This window comes from Gopherus flavomarginatus, chromosome 3 (genome assembly GCF_025201925.1).
Source record: "Gopherus flavomarginatus isolate rGopFla2 chromosome 3, rGopFla2.mat.asm, whole genome shotgun sequence".
NCBI lineage: Eukaryota > Metazoa > Chordata > Testudines > Testudinidae > Gopherus > Gopherus flavomarginatus.
Genome location: NC_066619.1, coordinates 29,228,778 through 29,252,428, shown reverse-complemented (window position 1 = coordinate 29,252,428; position 23,651 = coordinate 29,228,778). Strand labels below are relative to the sequence as shown.

Below are 23,651 nucleotides of genomic sequence, written 5' to 3'. Positions count from 1 at the left end.
ATTCAGACTAGTGATAACCTGGCAACATGATGACACGTACATTTACTCTGGTGTCTGAGAATTAAATTCTCTGAGTTGTGCTTCTCAGAAGGAGGGTAAGTACAATAAATTATTGTGAAAATATTTCACTGTTTCAAACAGTTTGTAATATTTACTCTGCTCAATGATGATAAATAGGAAACTGACAACAGCGCTGTAATTTTGAGCCTTTTAGTTTAGTAGACCATCTCTATTTCACTAATTGTAGATATTCTGAAGAGTTCTTTGTTATGTAGGGAATTAGGAACTATCACAAGATCTCCTCAGATGCACAGTCACTCTCTTCTGCCAGATGGCCCTGGCAATTAGGTTCATACCTAATTTGCTGTGTCCTAATGTGGGGCTCCGAAGGCTTAGAGATTTGGTTTAGTTCAATATTCTCAACCAAGCCTTCTCCAAACTCTCTGAATCCCAACGTTGGTCTGAAAATGTCATAACAGTTCCCATTCCCCACCCCAAAGAGATTTTTGACACACACTCTCTTTACCTGGCCTGGAGATACTGTCTGAACAACTCCTCCCACAATATTCAAATACTTCTGTGTCCAGGCTGGGAGAAACCAGGAAACTGTGGAAACCAGAAGAATATGAAAAATGTAACTACTAGAGTGGGTTGAAATTTTCCAGATTGTGAAATTAATTACATTTCAAGGGGAAGAGAAAGGATGGATTTTTTATAATCATCTTCATATAAGATTTCCCCAGTTTTCAACTAGTTCTACCAACTACAAAACAGGTTTGGCACAGATTAATTCAGTTCAAAGGATGCACAAAAGTTCCGGAAAGTCCTTATCCAAAGTGGCTGACCAGCTAGCTAAGTACAAGTGAGACTGGGGAGATTTTTTTTTTAAAAGTCAGATCTCATTCAAGAAGCAACTGGAAGGTAGCTATGAAGCCATCAGTGTTTCCATTGTAGGGTCTAGCCCTAAGGCTGTATGTAATATAATTAATTCTTGCTGTTAGCATAGAGTTGAGCAGAATGAGACTGCCTTCTCCTTGGAATTGGAAGCACTGCAGCATGGGAGTTCTGGAGCTCATTTATATGTTTCCCTTGGCTAGATCAGCCTATTCTAGAACCAGACTCAGTAGATGTAGAGTGCTTTGCCTTCCTCTATAGCATGGGGCATGGGTCACCTGCTGTGACCTGCAGTGTGCAGGAGATCAAACTAGATAATCATGAGGATCCCTTCTGGCTTTATAGTCTATGAGATTTACATTATTGATCAGCAGTTTAGCCTTAGTATATTTCTTTAATTGGACAGCTGGCGCCACACATGATGTTAACCACAACTAGGTGGTTTGGAGAATAATTCTTTCTTGAGACAGGAAAAGAATTGTTAGCCCTTTTCTTTCTTTCTTTCTTTCTTTCCCTTCCTTCTCTGCTATTCCATTCAATTTGCAAATATTCCCAAATCTTCTTTTTGAATTTCATTATTTTTTTTCTCATTACATCTGCAGACAATTATGTTTTTAAAATTGCAGTGTCCAATTCTTGGCTCATCTATTAGAGCTAAGGAAAATCTGTTTCTTATCTATTTGTTCCATTTATTACCTTACATACATGAATCATTTAGTTATAAAGGGATATCTTAGGTCCTAATCTATTTTTGTAACATGGTTTAGGTTCTATTCTTGGATGTCAAAGTTACACAGAGGGGATTTTTCCACAGATAAGAAATGTACTATGTTAATTTAATAAAATGATTGCTAGAAATGCCCTGCATTGTACAACCACTAAGAAAACCATGGCATGATTCAATCATTGTGGGCAGAGGAAGAACTGATCTGCAATTTCACTCAAAATTTGGCTGCAAATCAATCACTTTGAGGTTAGAAAAGTTCAGTTAAGTTTTTCTCATACTATTTTGTGCTTTCCGGTTCTATCAGGAACTCAAGCAAAAGCTCAGTATGCAGTATGTTTTCCAAGGCATTTCCAGTCCAGTTGGAACTACCAAAAATCTCATAAGAAATCCAACCCACTTTTGCAGATACAAATAATCTGAATTGTCCCTGAGGTTCATAAACCAATACACAGGAGATGTAATTGGGAGATGGGAAATGTACTGAGGGAAGGGAGACAACCCTACTTGGAATTCAGTCCTGCACTTCGTATACATCCAATGTGCTTTCATGCAAGGAGTACAGGGCAAGTCACATTGTGTATTATTTTGGCTATTGGAGTGGGCAGTGCTTATTTTCTAATCTGTTCTTTTAAAATGCATATAGAAACTGGATTTTGCTGTTATAGCAGTTTTTTTTATCAGTTTAACTCTAATGATTGAGGCTGCTGTAAATCAGTATTAGCTCTAGAGAAATCAATGGCATTAAAAACCAGTTGTAAACAAGAGCAGAAATCACGATTAGTTTTTATAAAATTAAACCCTTCTTTTACTGACTTAGCTTTTGTTTCCCCCCTCCCCACAAACCATGTCAAATTGTTTTGAGTTGAATCTCTTCTTTTTTTATAAGGGCCATATCCTGAGCTGTTGTAAATTGACATAGCTCCATTGATTTAAGTGGAACTGCATCAGTTTATACCAGCTGAGAATTTGGCCCCAAAATCAATGATCACATTGAACAGAATTAGCTAAAAATGCAACCGCAGCAGGATAATTAATCCATTAGACTCCAAAAGTCTTCTGTAAATGCCCATAGATATTTAAAAAAGGCTTCTATATTGATCATCATATAAAAATGTATACTGAAAAAGAAGAAAATATTAATCATATTGAATATAAGTGATGCAGACATTCATAATGAGAGCTAAAGGAATACAAAACCGCACATGTAAATGTTTATTATGTATTTTGGTTCTACAGCAATAATGAGAGAAGAATTCTCTTTACAGTTTGTCTCTAAATTTCTGAAAACAATTAAGCACCTTTTACAAATGATATTTTTGTGTGTAACAGAGTAGATCACCACAAAGTTCTCTTTCAAAGTATTGTTGTTGACAGTCTTCCAGAATCCCATCAGATTTGGTCTGGTGTAGATACCACAGAAAGTTGCTTTGACTTGGCTTTGGGTCACTCAATGACATTCACTTGATAGCAATGGATGAGCCAACAAAGTTCTGTAACATCCAGTGCTTCTGCAGCAGGAAATTGAAAACTTCGGGATGTATTTATTTGCTTGCTGTCGTGTGATACTGTAAATAATCAGCATGTTCTAAGAGTTTAAAAATGCAAAGGCAGCCATTTTCATTAAACTATAATAAGAGAGGTTGCCGTGACAACAGGATACGAGAGAATATGAATTATGGTTAATAATTAATGCCTAACATGTTAGTTTAGTCTTGCGTATTCCATGTACTGCATGCTATAACTTTTTATAACAGTTATAAAACCAGGTCATTTAGTGTGAGGAAAAAATACATTGATCATAGTTAAGCATTGAACCTTCTTCCATGAAAGGAGCTTGCTTTCAATGGAAGTTATGCAAAAGAAAAAAAGTATGCATTTTTCTCTCACTATTTAATTTTTATTTAGGGTGGTTTGAATCATAAATATTTGATAGTGAGATGGCTCAGTAGCCAACATGCAGCTGAATACAGAGGGGACCAGGTGTTTGACTTCAACTTTGTGTTCTGATCAGTATGGCATTTAAGGATATGTCTAAATGGCAACTGGCTGGTGCAACTGCAGCACATGTAGGCATACCCAAGCTAACATGCTAAAAATATTAGTGTAGCCATGGCGGCATGGAAAACAGCTGAGTACAGTCCAACCTTGGTCCTTAGGTAGGTAGTTGGCTGAGTAGCCTGTGGTGCTGCTCCTGTGGCCCCTATTGGCTGCTACTGTGCACAAGCTAGCTCCAACAAAGCTAGCTTGAGTATGCTCACACATGTTGTCCCAATGTACTGTAGACACTTACAATCTTCTCTCCAGAGCCAGTGGAACAGAAATCATGCCATTGCCAATATACACTAGTTCTTTTAGGGCCAAATCCTGGTCATGTTGAAGTAAATGACAAAACCTCCAATGTAGTCCAAAAAAGAGTGTCTTGTGAATCTAGGTATAAAATATATTACTTAGTAGAGCTGCTGTAGCTAACAGCCTCTAACAGCTCTTGCCTAACTCTTGTTTCGCTGTTGATTCACTGTTACAGCTTCAAATTTATACAATAATCTCTACTAACCTAGAAATGGGATTCTCGGATTACAACAACATGGTGGTTTTAAAAGGGACTAAAATATCCTTCCCCTGATGCTTTGCAAACCCACCAAGGCCTAAGAAACATATCACTTTCTAGTTCTAACTTCATAAAGAGATGTCAATACTCAGCTCTGGCAGACATCCTTCAGTGGTCTTACTCTTCTTCCAGAGTTCACCCTCAGAAGGCGTTCTATCCACCTTTCTATGCAGTGATTTTAAGGATGTCTCCAGAGACTTCTTTTCTTTTCTTTTCTTTTCTTTTCTAAACAGTGGCAATGATGCCCAAAATAAGTGGAAGTGATGTCATCTGCACCCACCTAGACTCAGCAGGTTGATTATATTTTCAAAGTGAAAATTGGGACTGGGGTATCACAGAGAATGGTCCCTTGGGAGATAAGGGAAGCACATGAAGTTGTGAGAAGAAAACATGGCACCCTCCTTTCTTAGCCTCTTGTAGTTGTACTTTTGTTGCTGCCTGCCTCCATTCTCTTCTATGGGCTAGCTTCCCCGGCAGGATTATATCTCCTATGATGCACTCTGGCCAGGACTCCCATGATGCGCCACCAGCGTTCAACAAGATGCAAGATTGTGTTGAATCATAGAAATTGTAGTCCATCCAGAGAAACCATCTCACAGAGGAGTAGGGTTACATGAGGCAACCAAACTATGAGACATCATAGTGGTTTTTCTGAATCAAGATTTCCAGTTTCCAGCAGAAGATTTTAGACTGAAAGTTTTCAGTTTACACAGATCTAGAGTGCTGGTACTGTACTTTTCCTTGAACAGCTGGGTGCAACACTGCAGGAAACAGAGATGCTAACAGTAAGTAAAAATAGAAGTAGCAGCTTACACCCACAAATAAATGCCACAGATAGCCACCCTTTCCTCAGGCTGTAGTGTGTTACTTTTCCTTTAGAATGCCAGCTAGAGTTCACTCTGAGTAATCAGAGAATTTAGCAGTGGAAAAAGACCTATATTGGGACATCTCATCCATCCTTCTGTCAGTGTAGAGTTGTTCTTAGATATGGGTGATTACTGAAAAAATATTTCCACGAATGTTCATTTAAAACCTTAGAGGAGTGCGCATATGACTCTTACATTCACTTCCTGCAATAATCTAGCAAACAAATTTATTGACAGCAAGCTTCACTAAACAAAATGTTAAGTGACCATTATGAAATATTTATGAAAAGTAAATTTCAAATTTGCTATCAGGAAACAAGCCTTGTGACCTACACATCTGAGTGCATTAAGCAAACAGGGTTGTTCCATACTTATTGAAGCACCAAAGTTTGAGAATATTCGTGCTAGTCACTCTCTATTGGTTCAGGGTTTAGCTGTATATCCATTGCCTAGAACTGACTGAGGTGCATGTGGCTGTCATGATCTCTTAATAAATTTTTATATACCTATCTCATAGAGCTGGAAGGGACCCTGAAAGGTCTTTGAGTCCAGCCCTCTGCCTTCATTAGCAGAAACAAGTACTGATTTTGCCCTAGATCCCTAAGTGGCCCTCTCAAGGACTGAGCACACAATGCTGGGTTTAGCAGGCCAATGCTCAAACCACTGAGCTATCCCTCCTTGCCATTATCAAAATGGATGAGAGCCCAATGGAAAATGACCGGTACCTATCCTCATGAAAGAAGATGGGCACCAATTCCCAGTCCTACAAGGTAAATACTTAGGAATACTGGAGCCATTAGATACTTTTTCCAGCCTCACACTATGCCTGGTTCTGACTTATTCATGTATCTGCAAAGGGAGGTTGCATTTATGCAACTGGTGCTTGACAAATTTTGTGGAATGGCTGACAGTTTTGAAAGTTTGGACTTGGAATTATGTGAGTAAAATGTCCTCCATTTACAGAAGGCCTTGATATATTGCCACAATTCTGAATTCCTCTGGTGTGAATGAGAAGTTTGGGTGCAAGACAAATGCTGGATTGGGCTCCATGTTTATACATGCTTTGATTACTTAAAAACAAGGCTGTTGCAATTCATTGGCTAGCTTTGCAAGCTTTATATAAGTTCCAGTGTTATCAGTACATGTCTGCCAAATTCCTTTTGAATAAGATGTGACAGGAGCCTATTTTAAAAGAGTTATATTGGTTGGCAGTTATATTTTTCCAAAATGACTTTTTTATAGAGTACATATAACATTTCTCACCCATCTTACTCCAAAACTATGATTAACTGCTTTAATTTTCATGGTTCTAAGCGTTTGTTGAGCTGTGAGGCAAATGTCTTAGCTATTCTAAAGTTATGGCAGGAGCATGTAGTTGCGATGCCTTCCAACTACATCCCAGAACTAACCAAGGTCAATCTAGTCCTTTCTCCTGCCTCTCACAGAAGCCTATAATTGGATATATCAGATGCAAATGAAATCCTCTCATGCTGTACCTGCTCGATTAACCATATGTAACCCATGCTTGCTTGGTGTGGCGCTTTGTCGCCTCCTAGTGGCACCTAGTCCAGCTAGAGATTGATGAGTCTGCTACAGCCAAGAGAGACGTGTTTTAGCTCATGCAGTAGAAGCTCATTCATTAAGCTCTAGAAGTCCCAGGTTTGATCCTGGCTGCCAGTGATTGGATTCTGTCAGCACACATATATCATGGGAGAAATATTTCCTTTTTGAACCATTCTGATTTCTTGAAGCATAGAGATGGATATGGCTGGCAATTGTTACCCTACCTACCTAGTTTAACTGCAGATGCCATTCTGATCGATAAATGTATAATACATTTTTAATCTTAGCCCTTTACTTAGGTTTTGTGCTGCAGTGTGTTCTGCAGTTTAATTATACATGAAGTAAAAAACGACACCTGCTGTTATTGGCTGGAATTTGTATGGGATGGATAAACTGGATTGCCCATTCTGCTCCCACCACCCCATTTTAATTTATTCTCTTATCTTTGCCATTCCAAACTAAATAAATCCTTCTCCTCATACCACATGGAAACTCCCATTGGCTAATTTTTGTTCCCTTTTTCTGGATCAGTTTCTATGGCATAGCTTTGGAATGCATATACAGATGCATTAATTAATGGAAAAGGAAGTGATAGTCCCTTTATACAACTCTTTCGAGATGGCACCTGAAAAACATGGATAGCGAGATCCTCAGCCCACTTCAACCACTTTAAGCCAAGTAAAAGGGCCAGAGGGCTGTAAATGGTCCCTCAAAGTCCCATATCTATTTGGGGGAGGATTCCCTCAGTGCAGGCACTGCAGAAGGCAATCATTAGCTGTAGCTTCAATTATGTCTTCACAAGCCCTGGCATAGAAGGTGTGCCAGGAGCAAGATAGGGCCATGTCAGAGGTTAGGCCACATCATACATCACTGTGGAGAGTCTGGCCTATGCTGCAGCCCACTGGTCAACCCAGGGAGATTGCCACAATTTAGGTTCCCATGGGAACCTATCTAAATTTTTCCAGGGGCAGCTCCAGGCTCCAGAACAGCGCAGGATTAGGCGGCACAAAAGTGGCTTAAAGCTATGTCTCTCTCACACCTCACTCGTCCACCTACCTGCAAATTTTTCGTAGAGGTGGATCACAGAATTTGGAATGATTGGGTGGCGGGGGGTAGGGGACAAGGATGGAGAGGGAGAACAAAATAACACAAACAACAACCCCCAGAATGATAGGGGTGCTGAAGCAGTGATTTATGGGGAAAAAATTTAAAACCTATTCTCATCAGGTGTAACTTGGCAAATGTCCATTGATGTCAGTGGACCAACAGAAACATCTGTCTCTCTCCAGACATAAATCTTAACCAAGTAAAATCTCGGGGGATGGGGGCATGATCACTAAGAATGGAGACGAATTATTTAGGATAGTACAAGAGAATATAACAGAGTAATTAGATAAAATTAAGACAAGGAAATAATTAGGTTGAATAATATGACAAACTTTCTTACAATCAAGCATATTAAAGTGTGGATTACTTTGCCAAGGGAAGTGGTGGAAGATTTGTTATTCAGAAAATTTAAAACTAGACTGGTAAAATATAGTAAGAAACTGTACCAAGGGATCATAGCAATGTAGGACTGGAAGGGACCTCCAAAGAACAACTAGCACATCCCATGCACTGAGGCAGGAACAAGTACATCTAGACCGTCCCTGACAGGTGTCTGTTTAACCTATTCTTAAAAACCTCCAATGACAGATATGCCACAACCTGCCTTGGTAACCTATTTCAGCACTTAAATATCCTTAGGGTTGGAAAGTTTTTTCTAATATGTAACCTAAATCACCTTTGCTCCAGATTAAGTGTATTACTTTTTTTCTTACCTTCAATGGACATCGCATACAATTGATCACCGTCCTCTTTGTGTCAGCCCTTAACATATTGGAAGGCTATTATCAGGTCTCTCCCCCTCTCCCCTGCCCCAGTCTTCTTTTTTCAAGACTAAAAATGCCCAGTCTTTTTAACCTTTCCTCATAGGTCAGGTTTTCTAAACCATTATCATTTTTGTTGCTCTCCTTTGGAGACTCTCCAATTTTTCCACATCTTTCTTAAAGTATGGTACTCAAAACTGGGCACAGTTCTTCAGCTGAGTCCTCACCAGTGCTGAATAGATGAGACAATTACCTCCCATGTCTTAGGTATGACACTCCTGTTTATACACCACACAATGATATTTGCCTTTTTCATGGCTGCATCAAATTACTGGCATGTTCAATTTAACCACCATGACCACTATAGCCCCCAGATCCTTTTCTGCATTATTACTGCCCAGCGAGTTAATCCTCATTTTCCTGCCTAGGTATAGTACTTTGCACTTACCTTTATTGATTTTGATTTTGTTGATGTCAGACCAATTCTCCAGTTTACCAAGATCATTTTGAATTCTAAGCCTATCCTCCATAGTGCTTGGAGCCACTCCCATCTTGATATCATCTGCAAATTTTATAAGTATACCTGCCTTATCCAAGTTATTAATGAAAATATCTATTAATACTCGCCTCAGGACAGATCCCTGTGAGACCACCATTCTTCCAGTTTGGCATCAAGCCATTATAATTATTTTTTGTATATATTTTCTGATCAGTGGTACACCTAGTTAATATTAATTTCATCTAGACCACATTTCCCTATATCACTACACTAGTTAAAAAAAATCACCCCCTAACTAACATTACTTGGGAAATTTAAAGCTAGACTGATCAAAACACTGAAAATGTACTGAGGGATCAGCTGGATGACTTGATGGGATGTGTTACATTTTTATAATTGTTATGGGCAAAATTCATTGATAGTATAAATCTGGTGTCAAGAGTAAACTAGTATTAAAGATGCTAAATTGTATCACTTATGTTGATTTGGTATCTTGTTGTAAAATGAGTAACAATACATGAGGGTGCTGTAGCAGAAAAAGGGCACATGAACTGTTAATTTCCAGTCGACGTAGCCTATTGTAGCACAAGCAGACAAAAAGCAACTAACACATGGATGTAAGGTAACAGCCACCCCATCCACACTTCAATTTGCACCTTATCTGGTAGATATTACAAATCCAGGGCCAAATTCAGCCTTGGATTTAAGAAACGTTAGGCCTGCTTACTCTACATCTGAAGTAGACTTTGGATAGGTGACACCACTTGTGCCCCAGCTGGATTTTGCTATGTAAATCACCTCTTTTTAGCTGATCACCCGATTTCACTCTTTTGACCTTCTGTACCCACTTCAGCCCTTTAAACATGGAAATTACTTGTGTTTTGCACAGTAGGAAAATATCAGATTTCTGCAAATTACATTACATCACACTGTTTATTAACATCTTGCACCACCTCTGAATTTTGCCACTCGGTGGTAAGCCCTGTCCTTCTTGAGAGCAGGGATCTAAAAGCAAAGTCAGTCACGAAGGGGCAAAAACAACATGAAGTCATATAATTCTGTAATATTTTTATACCATTCTCCCATTTTCTTAATACATCCCTAATTTTTAGGCCACTTCTATGCATTCAATTATGTTCATGGTGAAACCGAGACCATTATCCTGAGAGGCTATACTGGATTCTTAATCCGGTCAGCATGACTAATTTAAAAATTGTTCCATCCTACACACATAGCTGAGAATTCCCAAAGCTCTTTGTGCTAAGGGGTTCTCAACACCCAAAAGTTTTGTAACTTTAACTATACGCGGCAAATGCCTCCCCACCAGTGGGGATGAAATTATATCAGTATACAAATGCCTCTACTGGTATAGCTTGTTCCAGTTCATGAAGCAAAATAAACAATACCAGTATAAAGCACCTTAAAGTATCCACACTAGGCCTTATAAATTTTACTTTTAAATGAATATCATAAACTCCTGAGTTTGCCCGCCTGATGTTAGTTGGCCTGACTGCATGGAAGTTAGTCAAAGAAGGCCACTGGAGTTTGTGGGGAAAGGGATAGGAGACAAAAGAATGAAAAAGATATCACTGGGGAGCTATTAACTAGAAAAGGCCTACCTGTCTGGCTCCAACCAGGGTAGCAAGGTTTATTCTATGAAACCATGCTGACTGAGAGTAATGATCAAAGCTAAAAATATATAGTCCTGAATTAACCATCCCATTATTTTATCCAGAATCAATGTCAGGCTAATGACCAGTCTGTAGTTCCCTGGGCCATCTCTTTTACCCCGTTTTAGATATTGGAATTATGTTGGCAATTATCCCATCCTTTGGAATTTTCCCATTTTTCAAAATTGTTAAATGACATTTTTAGAGCATAGTATCTGGCATTTGTCTCCTTTCAACTGCTAAAATAATAGATTTTAAGGGTGATCTGAGAAACAATTTAATTCCCCAGGGTCCCTTCTTCAGCCATGTCATGTCATGTTGTGCTCACACAAGGTTTAGGAGGGCTAATTCCCATGATTTTATTTTGACTTCTGAGATTAACATTTTAAGGCATTTAGAGCAGGATTTTACAGAGGAGGGTGAGTTGCTGCATCAAAGCCCCAAACACTCCCCTGATGATGGCTACTTAAAGGAATTTGTTATAGAGGCTTTCCACACTTTTGTGTACCATAAATTATATACAGTATCATTTAGAGAGGAAGAAATGCTGAAAGTGCACTTTTCTTGAGAACTATAGCTTTAGAAAAAAAAATCAGGAAAGTATTTATTATAGTGTAATCTTTCTTGATTTCATGTAGAATTTCATAAGCTCCTCCCAGTTGGAAATTCCAGAGATCCTCTATATATGTCTTTCATGTGTGAAACTGGGCATGCAGTAATTTGAAAATCAGAAGATGTCTGAAGCTATTCCTTTAGTGTGCAATAAGATTTGTGATCCTCTTCAGAGAGGGAAACTGTGCAAGCTAAATTTGAGGTTGAACCTTGATCTCGCTTCTAGGGTCTCATCTCTGCAAGTCTGGTCAAATTACCCAAAACAGCCAAGAGAACTGTACCAACACAGAGAAGTAGGGACAAGTCATTGTGCAACAAATGTTCATCCAGTGTCAAGGTTTAATGAAGAGAACTGGTAGCGTATGTTGCATACATTCCCCAAACTATAATTAAATCATCAGTATACCTTTCCTGCATGTTTCTTTCAATCTAATCTGATATTTAGTGTTAGCTGGAAAATTCTGTGCTAATGTCCACCTCCATGCCCACTTATACAGAGCCACAGAAGTATCACTGTAAAGGTATTTCCTTACAGCAGACACTGAGAATTAAATAAATTGCTTTTGGATGAACTGTCTGCTGTACAATTTGTATTTAAACATACAGCAACAATGCAGGCATAAGACAGCAACTCACTGACTCATTTTTCCAGGTGTGTATCACCCACTAGGATGATTGCCTCTGCAGTGAATTTACCCTTCGTTGAATTACTTTGGGATTCCACATTAATAAATGCGACATTTTAGTTAAACATACAAAAATTCTACTATGTGGAAGTGTTTTAGCTCTCTCTAAATATGAAGCATCAGGAGTCTCAAAACAACAGATTCAGACATCCTACCAATCCATTATTTTCATATAGTTACAGTTACGTTCTCGGTATTTCTGTCAAGAAACACATGGATGTATTGGAATACACTCCTGTATTCACACCCTACACACTATATAATGATCTTTGTACAAAATATGCTTTGTGAGGTATCATTTGAAAACTAGTAACTCATTGGTCAACAATGTCATGATGAAATGTGTGTGGTAACATTATATGTATAGTTATAAACATAAACTGAAACCATGACCAAAGTGTGTTTACCAGAACCGAAATGTGTTTACCAGACAAGTCTGGGGAGGTGGTAAACCTGTTTCCCAAAGACAAAGGACAAGTTGATGCCTGTAGCCAGGTGTCATCAAAGCTGATGGGCCATCACCCATCAAGTGGCCATTCTTTGGCAAGGAAGTGGGGCAGGAACATCTGCATCCTAGCAAACAACAACCTGGAATCTCTTTCACCATGAGACTCCAACCGCACAGCAGGAATGAACATTATGTAGGGGTAACCCTCAGGAAAATGAATTTCAAAAGGGGGACTAAACTAAACTATAAAAGTGAGGGGCAAACACATGCCCAAGTTATCTCTCCCTATCTTGCTCTCTCTTTTCCACATAGGAAGACAAAAAAAAGCAGCCTATGGACTTTGGTAGGAGATCCTGACCTGAAATTAAGTCCGACCTGTTGCTGAGAACATGTGGTAAGAATTTTATCTTGAACCAAGTCTAGTTTTTTAAGTTTAGAACTTGAAAGCATTTTATCTTTATTTATCTTGTAACCATTTCTGACTTTAATGCCTTATACTTATACTAACTTAAAATCTGTATCTTTGTAGTTAAATAAACTTGTTTTATTCTTTAATTAAAACTAATCCACTATTATAAATTGTTTGGGTAACTTCAATTAAGGTAGCAGACTATTGTATACTGATCCCCTTAGAGGAGCTGGTCTATCTAGGAGAGGGCTGGACAGTGCAGAACACATGTTTTAGGGGAAAACCCAGGATGAGCCATATGCTATGTCATCTTGCAAGTGGTAACCAAGGCTGATGGAAGCTGAAGTGTGGCTGGCAGGCTGCAGCTATACATAGAGAGTCATGGTGTTACCCACATACTGGAAAACTGCTTGTGAAAGGCCTAGTAGGAGCTACAGCAGCAAAGTATTGTGAGGCATCTGAGTTTTCAGGGTAAGGGTGACACAGCCTCTCACTAGTTTGGACTGCACCCTGGAATGTCATAGTGGGAAATGGAAAAATTAAATAGGTTGAATTCCATCAACATATAAAGTGGAAATCTACTGGTATGTATTCATTGTTGCTTCTAAATAACTTAACTGGCAAAGGACATGATGATAATATTTATCTTTAGGGAGTAATTATTAGTAAAACGATTCCACATTTCTCAGTGCATGGTATTTTTTAAAAAAATCACAAACACTAAAATATAACTCTCATAAGACTTACTTCTGATTTTATATTGCAGAGCTGCTGATGTACACTTTGATACCTCAAGAAAGATATCCAAATATGAACTTAGTATGTTATTAAAATAATTAAGTTTTGAATGTTTTTTAAATGGAGAATGATTCATATCAATTTTGACAAGAAACTTTGGTTAAAAAAAGCTTTTGGGTTTAGTGTTTTCCTGCAAAACAAACATCCCATCATCTTTGAATTACTTGTACTTCACAGACTACCATATGCAAAAACCTCTGTTTTTCTTTCCCATGATGGGAAATCATGCTTATTATCATCATGGTTTGGCTTATTAAAATATAATATGTACTCATATCAGAAGTTCTGAATGCAATAGTGAAGTCTGGGTAACTAGATTTATCTCCCGGATATGGAAATACCCCTATTTAAAGCTTTCTGAAATGATTTGCCTGAGCCATTCTGAACTATTCAGAGCAATGCTGAATAGCAGCAAATAGATTAGAATTCCTCTAGAAACAATCCAGTTAAACAGATCTTAATAAGGTGGAGAAGTCTATAATATATTCAGAGTAGAGATGAGCATAAAATGACAAATTCATGAGTTGTTCCAATCTGGTGGTTTTAGTTCAGGGCCCATTCAAAACTGGATGCATGTTTGGACTTCAAGCCCGCAAAATTCAATACTATTTGGTTCAGCCTCATCTCTAATGTCAACTAATATTCTTGAAACTATGTGTATTGGTGGGGTTTGATCAGAGAGGACCATTAACTTCGTTGTGAGTCTGTTAATGCCTATTCATTCTTTACCTCATGCTCCCATAACTCTGAACAAAGGTAGTCAGCCATTTTTAATGGTGTGATGAGATATACATTGTGCAGTACCATATTGTATGTACAAAGCAGTATTTTTGATGCCTGGACACCCTAAAGCACTAAATAATGGAATAAGATTGCAGTCTGTTACCAGAAATTCCTCTAAATAAAGAAAGTTGTCTTTTTCAGCTTAAACCATTACCATCTGTTATATAAACCTGCTGCTTTGGTTAGTAAAGGTAACCTTCAGCACAGGAGTCATCATTTGCAATTACAGAGGAGAAGGTCATTGCACTGAAAGTGATGACCTAGACCAGAATCCTGTTTTTGAATATGGTTTGACATTATCCATGTTGCCTGGCCTAAGTGTGTTAGAATCTGGTTTAGACATAACCAAATTTAAATCATGTTAGCTTCATTATCAAAGTTACCTGTATGGTTTTATCCTCTCTGCAAATACAAAATGTCCATAGCAGGGATTTTTATATATGTCTGTTCACATCATAGGTTTCAACAGCTATTCCCAAATAATCCACCAATGTTAAGTGTAATTTTCATCATCAATGGGTCTAGAATTTGATCTCGCAAGTTTTATACCATTAACTTCAATGAAGTTACTCCTGATTAAAACTGAGTTCAGAATGAGGCCCCTTTTTATTCACTTTTGTTGCTTGGATACTGTCACAATTGGTTAATCTCTTGTGACTTCTTTTGATGGGGTCATGTATTTATTATCGGCTAGGTGATTGTGTCCATCTCTTAGCAGAGATGAGGTAGAAAGTCTGAGGAGAATAAAGGATATGCATCAGTGTATTTATCTGGCTCCAAGAAGCGAAGTCCGTTCTTGAGTGTACTAACTCAGGCTACACAAATGCACAAACTGCAGCTATGCTTCTTGGACAAAGCTGCAAAAGAAGAAATTCAAGTTTTTGAAAAGTTCAAGGTACTTCTACTTAAGTGACTATTTGGGGCTAAAATCCTGTTCTTACAGAATACGAGAGGGAATAAGATCATTCCACTTGTAAGTGACCATGAGATACTAGCATCATTGCATAGCAGGATATCTCAGAACAAGCTGGCCCAACACGTTCATCAAGAAGCAGGCTGCTGGTCCTCTCAGCAGAAGCAGCAAGCTCTTCTTAATGGTTACTGGCTGTTACCAAATGACTGACTAACAGTTACTAAGGGGTTGAACCATTGTTCCTGTGTGAGATGTGACATGTCCCTCAATAGCAAACATGCATACCAGCCCATGTATGCCAATGTGCAATGAATGTATTCTACCTAGCCACTTGCCTGTTAGAGACTCTCTATTCCTTATTTCCCCTCTCAGGTGCGTGCAGAACAGAGGTAAGGACTTAGTCCTGGGTAAGCTATACTGGGAAAGTTTTAGGCTCCTCCATCCCAATAAAAATCCTGATGCTGCGTCAGTAATTCAACAGTTTCCAGTAGCTGCTTTTGTACTTTGAGGTTGTTTATGAACTTCATCATTTATTCGTAAAAGCTCTATAGTCAGACGTTCCTGCTAACCTTGTGTATAACAGCAGGTAAAAAAAATGACTAAGGCTTTACTTTATTTTCCCTCTAATAACCAACGTCTTGTTAAAAGGATGTCAGCCCCATTTGCCACGCAGGGAACTGAAGACCTAGGGTAAATTTCAATCAGCGGATCTAGCTTTGATCCTTCTTTACAAGTCAAGCTATACTTGGTAATTATTGGTTATAGAGGGTGACTAAACACCCTTCTGAACATGTGCAAATAACTCATTGTGTCATCTTAACACTGTGAAGTTGGGTTTTGTCGTCCTCCCCCCCGCCCCGCCTGCAATTAAGCATTAAAATGCCCCAGGGGGATGGTAATGGAAAAATAAGCAGCATTCAATTAGTTTATCAAAATCAGTGTTCCAGATCAAAGTAAACTTGTTATTCCTCAGGGTGTAATTAATAATTCTCTCTGAGCCCCAGACTGTATGGAAATTTTTGTATGTTTGGATGCTTTTTCAGATGACTCTTGAAAACAGTAACAAAACAAACAAAGCTTTGCCAGGCAACCAGTGAAGTTGACAGTGGGTGTATATGAGCAGGTGTTAGACTCTTGAGTCTGCATATTAGTAACAGCCCTTATAACAGTCTGAGGAATGCAATGATTTATTCTGCATCTTATGAAAGTTCAACATGACCCAGGCTGGACGAGACCTTTATTAAACGGAACCACCCTTCATTCTTTTTAGCAAAGTAAAGAATTCACCCTAATTTTAATGAAAGAATGGGTAAAGTAGCTAATGAATAACGTGTATGTGAGCATGAGAGGGAAAAAAAGACACTGTGGAAAGGGAAGGCTTACTGTGGAAAAAATGTAAATTTCAAACCTTAAGAAAGATGAGGTGGGTGAGGTAATATGTTGGACCAACTTTTGCCAGTGAAAGAGACAAGCTTTTGAGCTTCATAGAGCTCTCCCTCCACTCAGGCGAAGGTAATCAGAATGTAGAAGCTAAATAGAGATTGCTGGGACAGATCGTTAAGCATAAGGGGTTCTCACATGTTGTAGGAGACCACTTAAAATGATGTGGATACTTCTACTGATCTAGGACAAAGGAAGATAATAGGCAGTAGAATGTGTTATGAATTGTTACAATGAGCCATAAAACCAGTGTCTTTGTTAAGCCCCTGTTTTTTAGTGTTCTGCAGAATTATGAATTTATGTTCCCAGACTTGTCTTTGAAGGTGGAAATGACTCCATGATGGGGCTTGTTAGGTCAGTGTAGAGCTGTCATAAAGGCCCTTCTTCTGGCATAGGGAGTAGTGGAGAGGTTGTGCATGGAGTTTACTGCACTGTGGCTAGTGCCTACTTCCTGAGAACTGTGGGAAGCAGAACATAAGTTAGAGTAACCTCAGGGTTGCTCTAATTTTCCACTCAGGGAAGGCAGGTCCGAGCCTGGCTACAGAATATGGGGAGGGCCAAAGCGGCTAAAAGTCACCTTCAGTATATCCCACCACTGCTTCAAGCATGGGAATGAAGTAACAAGTATTGCCAACTCTCATGATATTATCACACACCTGTGATAGCTGGTGTTTGTCCCATCTCCTGGAAGCATCCTATTTTGTGAGAAACTCAATTTTCATTTAAAAAAAGTTTCTAGCCTTCCTGGTCCCAGTGAAAATCTTGGAAAAGTGACCCAAGTGTAATCTAAATACTCAGAAACCAGACGACAAGAGCATGAAATCTATTTTTTGTTTTAATATTGCATGTTTTTTGGGGGGACTCAATTTTTAAGCCTTGGAGATGACAATATTAAGTAACTGTGAATCAGACGTAGGATTTCTATTTCTTGTTTCATGAATGCCTCAAAGACACAACTGAATACCATAGCTGACCAAAAAATGGAAATTCCCTCTGATGAAAGTTTACAAATTTTTGATATTTTTGTCTCAAATTGGGATGAAAAGTCAAAATTTTGACACTTTTCAGAGGAAAAAGTTTCTGAAGATTTCTGCTTTATGAGAACCAAAATTGATTTTTTCAGCTGTCTCCTGAGCTGCCCAGCTCCCCAGGAAGCCAGGTCACTCGTGAGGCTGTCCAGGAAGACAGCCAGACAGACAGTCTGGCCAGTTAACCAGCTTGGCATCCATCAAAACTCTCAATGGAATCAACACATTCCCATGGAATGTTTCAATTCCATTAAATCAGTGTTTTCTGACAGGAGGCTGTTCCATCAGAAACTTCTCCACTAGCTCTGTTAAATAGTTAAAACCTAGCTATAACCAGCTAGGAAGACACATGAAGGTGGATATAAAAATCAGTTTCAGTTAACTGATGATAAAATAAACCACATTCATAGGACTCAGTCCAGCTTCCAGATCTGCCAGGATCTGCAGTCTTTGGGAAACACACATGTATTACAAGGCCTGCCAGCAGCTGCCATACTAAACTCTTGATCCATTTAGATTTTTCTGTCCTCCAAGAATGTTCTTTGAATCTATGGTGCTGGGTCTCAAAACAAACCTTTAGCTTAGGTAAAAATAGGAAGATACACCTAAATTCACATTGTACAATGTTCAACATGAATCTCAAAAAGGCCAATACAAAGTCAGTGAGCAAAAATTACAACCAGCTTGATATGGAATAGTAAATATGGAACCTGCCTATAGGTGGCACTAGCCATCTTGTGTGCAACTGTTTTAAAGAGACAAAGACTTTTTCTGTCTTCAAAGTAATTAGTGTGTGAACAGATTTTTATGTATTTACCTTTAGATCAAAAGATACAGAGATAATTTAGCAAATATTGGTTTATTCACTGTGATGTTGCACTCTATATGATTTTAGGAAAATATGCTAATGAGTTTGAATATAATATAGCTGAAATATGATTCATGCAAAAAGTTTCTTGTAAGGTATCATTACAAAGCTTATAATCTACTCAGTGTGGTCATCTTATTTGTATAAATGTATCACTCTTGTATCTGAAGCTAGAAATATGAAATATAACTCTGAGGGTCTTCTGTAATTATGCAAAGTGTGGGACATTAATGGTAGTTTGGAATCTTGATGGTTCCCATCAGCCAGGACAATTGACTGCAGATGGCTTTGTTTTATTTGTAAGTCTTCCTGTATACGAGTGTGCTGGCAAGCGCGTAGCGAAGTCTTACAGTGACATGTGATCACGTCACCTGAACTGGAATCCATCTTTAACCTGGAGCTTTTCCATTGAGAAGGAGAGGGTGGGAACCCAAAGAGAGACAAAGGATTCCCGCCTTATGCAAAAGATATATAAGTGGGTGGAACAGAACAAATGGGGCTGCAATCATGAGAAATCCCCTAGCTACCACCTGAGCTGGAACAAGGGCTGTATAGGGGGAAAGGGTTGTGCCCAGACTAGGAAGGTGTCCAGTCTGTGAAAGAAATGTGTTGAAACATCTCTGAGGGTGAGATTTTATCTGTATTCAGTTTTATTAGACATAGATTTGCATGTTCTATTTTATTTTACTTGGTAATTCACTTTGTTCTGTCTGTCACTACCTGGAACAACTTAAATTCTACTTTCCGTATTTAATAAAATCACTTTTTACTTATTAATTAACCCAGAGTATGTATTAATACCTGGTGGGGGGAACAAACAGCTGTGCATATCTCTCTATCAGTGTTATAGAGGGCGAACAATTTATGAGTTTACCTTGTATAAACCTTATACAGGGTAAAACAGATTTATTTGGGGTTTGGACCCCCTTGGGAGTTGGGCATCTGAGTATTAAAGATAGGAACACTTCCATAAGCTGCTTTCAGTTAAGTCTGCAGCTTTGGGACACGTGGTTAAGACCCTGGGTCTGTGTTGGAGCAGATGGGAGTGTCTGGCTCAACAAGATGTGGTGCTGGTGTCGCGAGCTGTCAGGGAAAGCAGGGGCAGAAGTAGTCTTGGCACATCAATTGGCAGTTCCCAAGGGGGTTTCTGTGGTCTAACCCATCACACTCACTCTGTCCACTCCCATTTCCATAAGCACACAATGGATGCCTAAATGCTACAGTGATGGGACTCCATATAAGAAGCTAGATAAATAGAATAGCCTCTATACAATATAATATCTCTAATGAACCAAAATATCACAGTGCAAGGGATTGCTTTTTGGCACAGATGATATATATGCCTCTTCTGCGTTCTGTTTATTATCATCATGTACTGCACATGCCATGTTGAAAAGTGGTCAGTCACAAGAGGATGAAGAAATATCATGCAGTACTTTACATTAAAATTTGAGGTGATCTTTCAAAATAAGTGATAGATCTAACAGCAAATGCCAGAAATGTATAGGGCACATCAGAAAACAGTTGTTCTGTCATGCAATATACATAATTGATCCAGAAGAGTTTAGCTCTCTCTCTGAGAACATGCCTAATGGCTCATGGCTAATATACTTTCTGTTCACTCTAATCCACCACTAAGATTGTGTAGGTCAGGTGGTATAGACCATGCAGGTGAAGGAGCTATGCTCCACACTGCATGAGAAGCTTTTTGAAAAGCTTTCCATTTTATCTGTTGCTGATCTTTATCATGTGACTTTGCTTATTGTAACTATATGATTTGGTCTTTAGCTCAGAGGAAGGGTAATTTCAGATTTAATTCTTTAATTATTAGGTAGACAGATCTTCTCATCCCTCTTACCCCCATCCCATGCACTGGCAAAAAAAGGTTCAAAACTGCCTAAGTGGGTACCCCTTTACAGATCAGCTGGTAGGGGTCATATTTTCATATGAGTTTGCACAACAACCAGCACAATGAAGCACTGATCGTGATTGCAGCGGTCTTCTGATGCTGTGGTAATACAGAACACACACACCTATCATTATGACCCTCGGTGCCATTAGGAAATGGCTGGGTTGAATAATTTGGAAACAACTTCTACAGCATGGATCTAAACAGAGATATTTCCCACATGCAGTACAGGGAATGAGCCATGTCACTGCAGGTCATAGATTCCTAGAGATGGAAGCCAGAAGAGACCATTAGATCATCCAGATTGACATTCTCTATATCACAGAATCTTAAATTTCTCCCAATTATCCCTGTATTGAGCCCAATAACTTGGATTTGGCTAAAGCGTAATTTCCAGAAAGGTATCAGTCTTAATGTGAAGATCTCAAGATATGGAAAATCTACCACGTCCCTTGGTAGTTTATTCCAATGGTTAATCACCCGCACTGTAAAAAGAGCGCCTTATTTCCAGGTAGAATTTGTCTGGCTTCAGCTTCCAGCCATTGGTTCTTGTTATAACTTTCTGCGCTTAACGGAGGAGCTCTTTTGTACCTGCCATTTCCTCTCCATGCTACAATAATGCAAATAAATTAAATAAATAAAATAATACTTATTTCTAGTTCATTGATAAAAACGTTGAACAATGTCGGGCCTAGTGCTGATCCCTGCGAAATCCCGCTAGAAACACCCCATTTGATTATTTCCCACTGACAACTACCCGTCATTTCACCAGTTCTTAATCCTTTTAATATGTGCTTTATTGATATTGTATTTTTTTTTAAATCAGAACATGATGTAATGTAACACCGACAGACCCTGGTTGGTGGGATTGAACCTGAGGCCTCTGGCGTTAGTGCATGATCTTCTACGACATGAGCTAAAAGCCACATGGCTCTTAGCTAAGGCTATAGCAAACTCATTAATCTCTAAGTGGTCTTGGTGCCACTAGAGGGGACAGAACACCACAGATAGGAGGTGTGTAGGTTACACAGCACTAAGTCAAATACATTACAAAATCTAAGTATATATTTTATATCTACAAGGTTCCCTTTATCAACCTGACTTGTAATCTCTTTCCAGAATGAAATCCATGTTGCTTGACAAGATCTATTTTCCATAAAACAATGTTGACTAGCATTAATTATATTCCTACCCTTTCATTCTTTATGTATTGAATCCTATAACTATTTCTGGGAATTCTGAGCCTAGATCCTTGCATGCCACCCAGAAAACACGTTACATAGGGCCTGAATCCAACCTAGAAACTTCCCAGTTCCCAAACGAATGGTGAAATGTAATCCTGAAAAACTGGTGAAAATATAATGAATAATTGAAGAGTAATAGAAGAGATGACAGCCTAACACTCTCTGGTGCTCCACTGTCTGAAGCAGGGGGTCAGAAAAAGTCTTAAAATGCAGTACAGTTATAAAACAAGTATCAGAGGGGTAGCTGTGTTAGTCTGGATCTGTAAAAGCAGCAGAGTCCTGTGGCACCTTATAGACTAACAGATGTATTGGAGCATGAGCTTTCGTGGGTGAATACCCACTGCGTCGGAGGCAACAAAGTTATAAAACAAGACTCTCTAATGATATATCTGCTACAAATCATAGGAGAGGAAATTCATGCAGCGTTCTCAAACTCCTCACAGGTTACATATCAACACCGGTTGCATAAATTCCATGTAAGGAATCAGGCAGATCTGATCAGACATTATTCTGAGGGATGTTACTCACTCAATTTGGTTTCAAAGTTCCTTATGTTCCAAACAAGTTTAGTGTCCCGTCACTTGTATTAAAATTATTTTAATTGGAAATAAAGAGTAGTGCAAGAGATTATAGGAAGGATTATTTATGCTATAAGAATTAACTCTGCAGCAGTTTATCTTTCTAGCATGAAGACATGTAGTGTGCGCCTCCTTTTGGGTCTTTGTCACATGTGAAGTTCCATATTTGGGCACAGGTAGAGTTGTCTCTTTTGGTCTTTACACAACAATGAGAAATATGAAGAAACCACAGGAATGCAGCTGGGTGCCAAATAGTCATGTTGATTAAACATACACAAACACACGAGGCCAACCTACATAGAAACTGCTGCTTTGACTGGCAGCTTCGGAAGCTGAACACAGTGAGCACTACTAGTGGGCTTGCTAGCTATTTAACAGGATACCGCAGGCAGTACATTCTTGTATTCTATAGGCAGGTTGAGAGCTACAGATCTGACACAGGTAAACAACTAGGGCAGGAACATCAGGTATACTTAATCCCACCTCAGCACGGGGGTAGGGGGGTGGACTAGTGACCTCCTGAGGTCCTCTCTAGCTCTACATTTCTAAATTTCTAAAAGGTACCAGATATATTGGCAATTGTGCTACAGTTTCCTAAATGGCACTGCCCTCTTTTGGGGCAGTGTTTGGCTTCCCATAGGCCCTTTGTAGTATGCATTTTGGAGAGATCTTGTGCTACCACAATCCCTTCCAGGAAGACTTTCCGATTCTAGCAAGAGAAGAAGGATTGACGTGTGAGTAAAGCACTAGACTGGGACCAAGAGGCCTGGGTTCTGCTCCTTACCTCCCACAAACTTTTGTGTGATTTTGAGCAAGTCACGTCATTTTTTTATGCTTCAGTTGCCCATTTGTAAAACGGGTAATAATACTTTCCGATCTCAGGAGGTGGGGAAGTTGGTGAAAATAAGATCATTAATGTTGATGAGGCACTCAGATACTGCAGTGCTGAGGTCCATATAAATACCTAGTTCAATGGGAACTTTACATCAGTGGAAGCTGGCCAATTCCATGGGTGAATCTGGCCCTGTGTGAATTAAAAAACAGGACAGTCTCTTCCCTCTTTTGTAGAAATGATGGTCTTTTACATCAAGCAATAGGAATTTGAACCTTTTACCCAGTGTCTCTGCTGACAAATGGTATTTGGCAGTAGAGTTCAATTTCTTAGCTAATCTCTTATTTTTCTCTCTTTTTAAGCTGCTCAAATAAGGTTTCTCTCTCTAATTGTTTTCATAAGGTCTTC

General features: G+C 38.9%; 1 protein-coding gene across 1 annotated transcript in view; it reads left to right on the top strand.

The window, feature by feature from the left end:
- LOC127048034 (uncharacterized) overlaps positions 1-23,651 on the top strand; it is a 274,091-nt gene that overhangs the window by 217,939 nt on the left and 32,501 nt on the right. The window lies entirely within an intron of this gene.